Source organism: Saccoglossus kowalevskii, chromosome 16 (assembly GCF_978046115.1).
Source record: "Saccoglossus kowalevskii chromosome 16, keSacKowa6.1, whole genome shotgun sequence".
NCBI lineage: Eukaryota > Metazoa > Hemichordata > Enteropneusta > Harrimaniidae > Saccoglossus > Saccoglossus kowalevskii.
In genome coordinates this window covers 13,402,126-13,413,580 of record NC_140656.1, presented here as the reverse complement: position 1 = coordinate 13,413,580, position 11,455 = coordinate 13,402,126, and positions in this window count along the sequence as shown.

Sequence of the window (11,455 nt, the reverse complement as noted above, 5' to 3'; positions counted from 1 at the left end):
TTCTGAATCATTAATATTCATTAGGCTCTTAATTTCATGGGTTATTGTTTTTTATGTGTTTGACTGAATATGCCAATTCCTTAAATTGAATCCCTGTCTATAATCATTCATTTTCCCCATGGCTTGATATTTTAAAAGTTTCGGCCATGTTTTGTTGTGAAAAGTTGAGTTTTTTGTTGATGTTAATATTGTAATGTGTTTGTCTGTGCTTATGTAATCTTAAGTGAAAACACATCTTAATTCATCACACAATTCAGGGATAATTTAAGTGAGATGCACCTGATTGAAAATGTCAAAACTCTTGCATTAGTAGAATTCATCAGAAGTCATTTCAAGGTATCCCTCTTCAACTACTCATCATGAACAGGATGTTGTTGCTCAGAACCTGAAAGAGATATCAATTACTGAGGAATATATGCAGCTTATAACACCAACTATGTTATTTTCTTGTGGATTTTGAGTCATTTGTTTTTAACTTTGAGTGATTTGTTGTAAATCCTAAGGAAGTCTACTGCCTGAACAAAACTTATTAATTAAAATTATTTGAATACTTAAAATTTTTACAAATTTACTTTTACAAAAAATACTTGCAAATTTTGTTATAGCTAGTAATCCTTTTAATTTGCATATTCACACTATTAATTTGCATATTTACACTATTAATTTGCATATTTACACTATTAATTTGCATATTTACACTATTAATTTACATACTGTTTAGTTAGTATTCATATATTCAGAATAAGATCTTATTGTCTACCTTACATTAAGCTGAAGATTGATCTGTTGTTTTTGACTCCCATGTGCGAAGCACAAAATGGGAGTCTTTGCAGTTAGTGTGTCTGTATGTGTGTATGTGTGTATGTGTGTATGTGTGTATGTGTGTATGTGTGTATGTGTGTGTGTGTGTGTGTATGTGTGTCCGACTGTTCCACTGCTATCTCAAGAACCATACATCGGTTTTTGATGAAACTTGGTGCATAGATGCTCTGGGCCAATGCGCAGATTTGATTAGGTTTTGGTAAAAATCCATGCTCGTTAATTACCTAATTTGCATGATAATTAGCTATTTTTTAGCTGTTCTATGACTGTTCCACTGATATCTAAAGAACCACTCATTGGATTTTGATGAAACTTGGTACATAGATGCTCTGAACATATGCGCAGATTTGATTAATTTTTGGTAAAAATCCGTGCATATTAATTACCTAATTTGCATGATAATTAGCTATTTTTTAGTGGTTCCATGACTGTACCACTGATATCTAAACAACCACTCATTGGATTTTGATGAAACTTGGTACATAGATGCTCTGAACTAATGCTAGGTTTTGATTAGTTTTTGGTAATAATCCGTGGATACTAATTACCTAATTTGCATAATGATTAGTCAATTTTCGGTTTTTCCACTGATATCTCAAGTACTAATCATCACATTTCAATGAAACTTGGTACATAGATGTCATACGACACTGCACAGACCTGATAGTTTTTATGGTAATATCAGTACATATTAATTACCTAATTTGCATAATTAATTAATTTTCAGCATTTGATATAAGTAGTTAGCATTACATTTCAATGAAACTTGGTACTTACATACTCAAGGACTATGCAGAGATTGATTGTTTTCGATAAATATTTGTGCATATTAATCACCTAATTTGCATAATTAGTTAATTTTCAGCTTTTCCACGGGTATCTCAAGTACTAATCATCGCATTTCAATGAAACTTGGTACATAGATCCTTTAGTACTATGCAGAGACCTGATTAGTTTTAGGGTAAATAATTGTGCATATTAATTACCTAATTTGCATAATTAATTTTCAGCTTTTCTACTGATATCTAAAGTACTAATCATCACATTTCAATGAATCTAGAATTATGCAGACCCAATTAGTTTCCGGTAAATATTTGTGCATATTAATCACCTAATTTGCATAATTAACCAACTTTCACACTGATATCTCAGGTACTATACATCACATATCAATGAATGTACATGGATGCTGTAGGACAATAGACAGACCTGAATAATTGTGGGTTAAAATCTGTACATATTAATTACCTAATTTGCATAATTAACCAATTTTAAGCTTTCACACTGATATCTAAAGCACCGTAAAAACTCCAAAATTTCGACCGGTTTTAAATAATTGGTGTTAGAAATGTGACGTGTTTTTAGAGTCAAAATTAAGGTGCATTTTCGGACGGTCGAATTTTTCAGAATAGAAATCAGCAAATGAAAAAATGGAGATGATAGACAGTGTGCTTCATTAGTTTTTAAAAAATGCAATGTCCGTCAATTGACGTAAACTTCCTCATGTTTCACGGTAAAAGCAAAGGTCGTGGCCGAGTTGTAACTCAAAATCTAAACAAAGTCATCAATCAGTGAGTATTATGACAAGCAAAACAAAACATCAAGACGCGGAGAAGAGGTCAGCACAAAACTAATAGGTCAAAAGACAAAGCTGTCTCGCACTACCTAGGAAAACTTGCAAATGTTCGAAGTACAGGTACCCATTGGACAAAAGATACATGGAAGTTTAGCAAACTATCTCCCCGACCCAGTGCAATGTATCCGGTTAGAATCAAAGCTCACGTGTCCCTTATTTGAGGGACCAAATTCTGCCGTAAATTCGCCCTTGGATTAAAAAATAAAATGGGATTTAAGAAAATAAAATGGGACTTTTAAGGTGTATTTTGGCGTAATTTTTTGGACATTTCAATCAATCCTGCCGGCTAAAATAGAGTAAGTTTTACCGTGGTCATTGACGTCTGTCTATTCAAGAGTACACGTGTATGATTTTTATCGTGACTAGCGTGAGCGGGTAAGCTTCCTTTCGAGAATGAGCTGTTATCACTGTGAACAATGTTAAATTATTCTTCAGATGACCAGTTTATTTTTTAAAAACAACTAATTTTTTTATTTAAAAAAAATCATGCCGTTTTCGCATCAAAATCCAAGCCAAAATATCGTACTACAACACCAATCTCTTCCGCATTGCGTTCAATAACATTAACATATTTAAATAAGCTATGGTAATTTGAACACGTTGGCATCATCCAGCTTTTTGATTGGTTAATTAGCGATTTGACCTATTTGACCTAAGAGAACATGGCGGATATCCTACAGCATCAAACGTTTATACGAGACCGGAATCATTCGCTTACGATGAAACTAAGTTGACTTTTATTTGTATTTCATAACCATTCAACAAATTTATTTTGTGTACATTATTATAATCACTACTGAGTACAGTAATAATCAACAATTCAGAAACACAGCATGCCGAGATTTTTGTGTTCGTTTTTATTTGAAACTTCGTTTATTTAGAATATATTTTCGTTACCAATAAAATAAAAATCTCTCAGTCAATCAGAAACCCGGATTCATGCCTTCGAGGAAGGTCCCGTTTGAACGCTCACATCGGTTTTTTTTTCGTTTGGGGGAAAACTAAAACTGGTCGCAATTTTCGAATAAGAATGAGTCGGCAATTCTTAGTGGAGTCGAAAATTTGGAGGTAAATAAAACACCGAACCCCGGCAAATAAATAGGCGGCCGAATTTTTAGAGGGGTCGAGATTTTGGAGTTTTCACGGTACTAATTATTCCATTTCAATGAAACTTAGTACAAAGATGCTCTAGGACAATGTACAAACCTAATTAGTTTGGGGTAAAAATCTGTTCATATTAATTCCCTAATAAGCATAATAATTCATAATTTTTTGGTTCTAATCACATTTCAATTAAACTTGGAGACATAGATTTTCTGTTACATTGCGCAGACCTCATTAGTTTTACACTCAAATCTGGTCATATTAATTTTCTGATTTGCATAATTAGTTTTCAGCTAAGTAATTTCGAATTATATTTAATGTGTCTCCAATACTCTCAGCACATGGGAGTTCTTTCTAAGCTTTCTTTGATTACTACATTCGATAAAGATTCTGGCACAAACGTTTTAAAAGGTTGTGAGTAAATTAGTATCTTTGTTTTAACCGTTTCAACACCAATGTCAACTTTCATCACAATTCACAAAAATAAACTTGCATAATTTATTCCATATTTTTTGAAAATTTTGACCAAGACCTGTAGGGAATGTGAAATTATGTCCATGTGGACGGAAATTAACAAGAAAATAAGCGATAATACATAAAAATGTACAAAATGTAGCACCATAGTTTTGGTGGGGAAACATGATAACATTCAATTGATTCAAACATCATGGTTGACGTGTTCAATATGCAAGGTATACAATGTGTAAATATATGTAGCATGACAACTGTTTCCAATTTGTTCGAGATATCACATCGTTAATTAATATGCAAAGATAGAAAGTGTTATCATGATTTTAGCTCTACTTACAGGTTTGCTTTATTTGCATTATGTTAATTTGCATATTTAAATCTTCTTTACATATTTTACGCATATTAATTTCTATGCATTTTTTCTATGCATAAGAACTAGGTAACCTATTGAGTACTACTATTCTACATTTATCTAGAATCCACGAGATTAATTTCAATAACAAATATTAGATCTGTGTGTTTTTTCATAACAATTGTATATAAAGCATTAAGCTCATCATTGTTGCATTTATTTTATATTTTTTTGTACATCTGTTAATCCAAAGTCCCCAGAGAAGTGAGATAACCAACTGCAGAATTTTATTGTATGATGTTCTTTTGCTTAAACAACCACACATTCCTACTTCCTGTTTATTCATAATATTCAATTAGTCACCTAAATCAGGTCATCTTGACAATTATTTTCAAATGAAAATGAAAACAGGTTGACATATATTTATACTATTGCACACAGCACAGGTCAACACCCTCCATTATGAGCTATATAAAGGTGTTTACTTTATTTTATTCGTTAAAACGGGGGTCAAAATCTGCTGTGCTATGCCATGACCATTATTCACATATTTTTACCAAGAGTGCATTTGCCAAATCATTACTACAGATTACTATGACTCGCAGAGACATGTAAAGGCAGAAAATTGGTTATTAAAATAGTTTTAGTCGCTATGGATTGTAGTTAATGGAAACTTTTCTGTTTTATCAACAATTATTTGATTTAAGTATTCAAAAGAACATTGTACAATGCACTTGCTGATTTTTTGTTGTTTGGTGCCTCAGTTTCCCTCTTCTTTAGGATTAATTCTAGAAATTTGTGAATTACTGTTTTTCTTTTTTATGCAGTGTAACATAACACCAAAATTATTACATTGGGGTCTTTCTCAGATCATTGTAGAGTAATGGAATAAACATTAGTTAAGTTACCATAACAATAAACACAATAAATTAGCATAATGGTTTTTATACAAATATGAGGAGAAAACTCACTGCATCTCTAGTTTCATCTTTTACTCGGTTTTCAGTTTTTGTTCTTGCATTTTCTGTCATCCAAACAAAAATGTTTTCAATAAATTTAAAGCATAATTTTCAAACATATTACTTTATCAGGCTGATTTTTCTCTCTGTAAGTTTTTTCATTTCACACTCGTATTTAGCAAACTAACCACTTTGCAGATATATATAGCCATTAATTTAGAGTAATTTATTTATGATACTTTGTTATACATTTTGTATGTTTTTTAAAAATTGTATGATTAGACTTGTATATACACAGAGTTGTAATATTCTTCATATTTATGAAAGATAAAAAAAAAATATTGAAGCAATTATATTTTGCAATGTTTCGTATTGATTTTACTGTGGGACGTGTTCTGCCAATAACAAAACCAAGCTGATACAGATAATCTGTTGGGTATACATTGAGGTATTGAACACCACTACAGCTGCTGTCTTTTTTTGTTGTTGCAACATAATGTTGGCTACCATTGAAACAGATCATCTGATTTCTTTGACTACAATGTGGTTAAATTTTATTTTAGATTTTTCACAAAACTCAATAAAAATGTATAGTCACATCAACTTATCACACAAGGTCAAAGGGTCGGTGGTTTTTTTTTTCGTGAACAATTCACTAATGCAATGTGGTTAACAGGTTTTGTATCTCAAAATTGTGTACAGTGAAGATGAGAGTAAAAAGATGTGTATAATTTATTGCTGTTGGGAACTATTAGAAAACTCTGATCCTAAGAATTCCATAATCATTCATTCTTCCCACAAGGCAACATGATTATGAAAGCAGAAGACCTATATCTTGTTGTCGATGTTGTTTTAACAGAAGATGTATGTCTTGTTGTCGTTGATGTGGTGTTAACATTTTTTGTGAACATCATAATGTGTTACCATTTCAGGTTATGTTTGAGATAATTGTTTCATACATGTTTGCATAATTGATGAGATACACATTCATTGTTGAATATGTTTTATGGTGTTTGAGCTATGCTTCCAATATTAGTGAATTAATTAGTGCCCGTTAGAACAAAGTTCAAAAACCTCATCCTCAACCTCATTTCATTTTGTTTTCTGGATCAAATTCAGATTCGGAACAGGTAGCGATTTTGTATTAAATAAAGCTGCCAACTGTCTTGTATGTCAGACCCTAATACTAGTAAGCCATTTATATTTTATCTACTATTTGATATCCAGAATGGTTCACTGAGCTAAATGAAAGTTCAAAACTTGAATGTACAGATCTTTTAAAACAATATTTGGTTTTGAAGAATATATACCCAATGTAGTCAAAAGCTATTTACGAAGGGAGTTACGTAACTTACGAATTTCAGCCCACAATTTTTATATTTAGACAGGAAGAAGAGAAAATGTACCTAGAATATATAGATTATGTAAATTCTGTAAGAATCTTGTTGAAGACTAGTTTCATTTCCTACTTTATTGTCCACAGTATTTGGATCCAAGAGAGAAATATATTCCACCATACTATTTTAATCACCCGGACCGTACTAAGTTTATACAGTTATTGAAAACCAACAACAAACAAATAAATACAAAGGAACCTTGCACACTTTTTACAACATGCATTTTTAAGTAGGGGGAGTTGAGAAATAATTATTATCTATATTGATGATAATTATTTTTATTTTCATTTGTTAAATATACTTTCTAGTGTTCAATAGAATTACTTTACATTTTCACATTTGTACATAAGACTGGTGGCCAAAGTACTGAATATAGTCTTATATATTTTCTGTACCAGGGTCACGTTCAGCTCATGATATGGGTGGATCCCATGATAGTCCTCGGACAATACTGGAGCAATCAACTTGCTATAACATTGCTTGGTGGACGCAGATGGAAGGTAATGCTGTTACGGGTATCATGCCACACAACGATTGGTGAGGGCCTTGCAGTGCAACTCAACAAAAGGAGGACTGAGTATGATCCGGCAGTACATTGAAGGCCGAGGAGACAGCTGTGTTAATTCATATACGTAGTTACATATTTCATGGGCATTCTAATTCATTGCTGGTTGTTCGCTGTACAGTTATGGTGGACTTACTTCAGTGTATCATCTATTTGGGAGCCTTGTTTGTGTAAAAACGATGCTTTGGAGCTTATGGAAAGAGTAGTGAACGATGATTCAGCAGGGACTGCTGCAGTTATCACTATTTCTAAGACTGATTTCGGGGGACACTCTATCTGATAATAAATTGAGCTTTACTGATGGACAGGATGTCTAGGTCAGGCTTGACTGCTAACTGTTCAGACATTTTTCTTGAACTCACATGACTTTTCCAGTTGCCAAAACATTTTGAGCATAGTTGTGTAGTCGAGTGACAGAACTCTAAACTCTTCCTCAAAAAAAAAAAAAAACGCATTCGAATGGTTGACGGTGTTGTGCATAGTGGAGTCTGCATTTACTGAGATTGGACACACGCACAAAGTCTTTACCTGGGCGATTGACTGTTCCAATATTTAAACAGATAATGCTTGATTCAAGGCCTATCAAGTAGAAATGATTAAAACAAAAAAAAAATGATTGATTTAGAAAGACCATAACCAGCCAAGCTATTACTAGGTTATTATCATAGCTTATTATCTGTGTAGCACTAAGCAAAATTGTCCTTGGTGATGCCAAATAAATGGGCAATATGTAAGGATGCACATACCATGTACGTGCAGACAGCTGGAAGATTAGTCATTGTTCGAACACAAACTCTGTTCCAGCTACATGTATTTGCGTGAGGTTGGAATACATATACGTGAAGCCATATGCAATGTGACATATTACCATGTGCTTAATAATTAGGTGCATCAGATTATTTTAAAAGCAATGTTACGAAAAAATTACTCATTGCCCTTTGATCAAATTCAGATTATACAACAGCCGCTTTTTTCTTTGAAATTCAATGAGTGATTTTGATCAAAAATAACAGATAGTTTATTTATTGTCTGTTGGAAAAAAATATCTTAAAATATTGTTAAACTTCATGCCAATTATGATTAGTTTCAATGAAATGCAATTAAGGTAAAAGATCATTAAAGTTGTTGGAATGATTTTAAAATATGTCCGCTACGTTTTGCATGTCACTGCGTATTATTCATCTCACAGCCCGGCGAGCAACTCGTCTGCTGTATTCCCCGTAGGAAGCATTCCTATAATGTTTGTAATTGAGTATTATCGGTATTTTCCAATAATTTCTTGAAAACGATTTCATCCGAAAATCATTCATTTGTCTTTATTATAATATCAAAATTATTATCAATTAGACCTTGCTGCTAATGGAATCGAATTTCAAAATTAGGACGGCGTCGGGCACATCCTTGTCATAAGCATTCCGCTGTATTACAATACCTTGAACAGGTTTCATCTCATCATTATCACATATGCATTGGTTGTCATACACTCTATCTGGCAAATGATGGAATTCGTATAACCATAGATGTGTACACAAATACATCCATTGACACCGTGGATGAATGTGCTGTACTTCCATGTAAAACATGTATAACTTGTACACTGTAGATTAATAATCTATAATTAGACGACCTGTTCATGTAATATTTATAATGAGTCTCGTATATATGTATTTAATGTTAACTGCCCTCACCGAACCTCTACAATTACTGCTTCAACTTTGTCATTGCATAAAAGCCTCAGACCTGCTATTACATTAAACTGCATTGATCTTATCATATACGTATCAAGTACCTATACAGGAAAACTCGAGAAGCTACCCCCCCACCCCCACCCCACCACCTACCCCCCACCCCCATTCTCTCACTATCATCGTTTACTCAGATCACACCCAACAACGGTCAGATCGCGGAATTCTGGAAATACACATGTAACGCATCACGTGCGATATTCGATCCTCCCAAATCTTGTATCGATACTGCACATTCCTAGATTTATTCTTGGAAGAATTTAATCACCATGGGAATATTCTCAATTAGTTAATCCATCCAACTGATCTATTTAATTCGGACAAAAAATCAACCGGAAAGAACCAAATTCTTGCATGCTTCAACCAATCCTACATTTCAGTAAATTAATTTTCAATTGCTGTACAATTTCTAAAACCGTTAGCTTCAACCTAGTTCACGCCACGTGAATTCGGAGAGATTGTCAACCGATCATATGCCAACGTGCAAAGTCGAGTCAGATATAATTGCCTGAAATACCAATAACTCATTTTAAATTACCTCGCTGTCATGCCAAATTTCGGGAGACGGTGTTTACGTTCCAGAATTCATGTCGTGACCATAACCACCACGTGCTTAATTTAATTGCCAGCTGCGTGGCGAGTGGTTCACTAATTGGTTAAATTGTTTAATGACGCACGGGTTGTTGATTACAATGACAGGAATCGACTGAATCGAGGTCATACCACAGTCATCTTCAAGTTGTGCGATAAAAACTGATGTATCAAAAACGCCAGTGGAATTTTGTTTTCTAATCTTTAAAAAGTTTGGGTCATTGTGCGACATTTGTGTTGATAAACATTGATTTTTCCCATAATCCATTGCGCTCTTCCAATGGAAATCACAAGTATGAGGTTTGACCTGGGCGCAACTTGTACTAATTACCATTTCGATACCTCCAATCACCTAACAATATACCTAATTAAAGCCTGGAACATTTCCGTTTGTACTCGTTGACCTGCGCAACAGTCAAAGTCGCCATCTTTGTTTATATGAGACCCATATATCCCGCGCATTTCTATGTGGACGGGGCTATGAGGGCGATTGATGGGAAAGGTGTAGTTCTCTCAATTGTTTTCAAGGCAGATTATTCAACTTTAAAGCTACATAATAGGACCGAGTCTATGGCAGTCAATGATTACCGGATTATTAAACACGGCGTTCATTAGTACTGCGCAATCATCCAGGCACGAACTCCCAAACAGTAAGCAGCGCAGTGCTTTTTTGAAAATCGCCCTCTATTCGCTTGGAAGTACATGTATTTGCGTTTCTTATGGAAACAATTATTGAATTTATGGTATTTGACGGGTCACATTAACTGACAATGCGAAACTTAAACGTGCTTTCGTCTCAACAACTAATGTATTCAAAATAAACCGCCATGTCTCTAGAAATACTCACACGTAAATTAGCGAATCGGATTCTCTTTGTGTTTACAAAAATTATACTAACTATGTTGGCAGTTTTTTTGTTTTTGTTTTTTTGTTTTTTTTCGTCAGCCATTGGTATTTATGCTTAATAATTTCTGTCATTGGTCTGTCAAATACAATATCGCAATACACGATGACTGAACAGGGAGTTATAATAATTATTCCATTTCTTCCAGCCCCTGTCGCAATAGTTGAGTATGGTTTTTATCACGAGTTAAGTTATTTGTTGTTGTAATAAACAACTCACGAGTATCAAGTAATTATCAAGCATAAATTTGTCCCCTGTCCAGTTAATGTTTTGTGACAGAACATGGATACAAATTATAAGCTAACCATAGCTCTCTAAATTTGATATAGGAACTATTGCTAAATGTTTGAGAAGCAGCTGATGGTGTTGCTGACTGATGAGACACGAGAGGAATTTCAGTTTTTACGGAAATCGCACATGCCCATGGTTAGTGATTTTGTTCGGATGTAAATGTAATAACAACGTTCCAGTCAATGTTTTACAGTGTTTTACTTCGTTATTTCATAAACTTTATATAGTATATGGTTACTTACACCATGAAGCTAAAAATAAAAAAACATGCCCTTATTACAGAGTTCATTGCGAGCATTCGAGATGTTTTCTGTTTGAAGGTTCTCGTTCGAATTATAACTAAAATTAGTCTTGTGTCATTTGGCTAGTTATATAACCCTCGCTTATTCAAATTATATAGAAGATGCACCCCTTTGGACGTATATATGAAATGTACAAAAAGGGTTGACAATTGATACAATTGTGAATACTTCTTTGTGATCACTTAGACACCTGCCATTTACACAAATAGTTCTGTGGACAGAATACGCCATGTCGCATTTAATACGCAAAACTGGTTTGTATATACAGTATGTGTTTTGGGTATAACTAAGAATATCATAGTACTGATTGTATGAC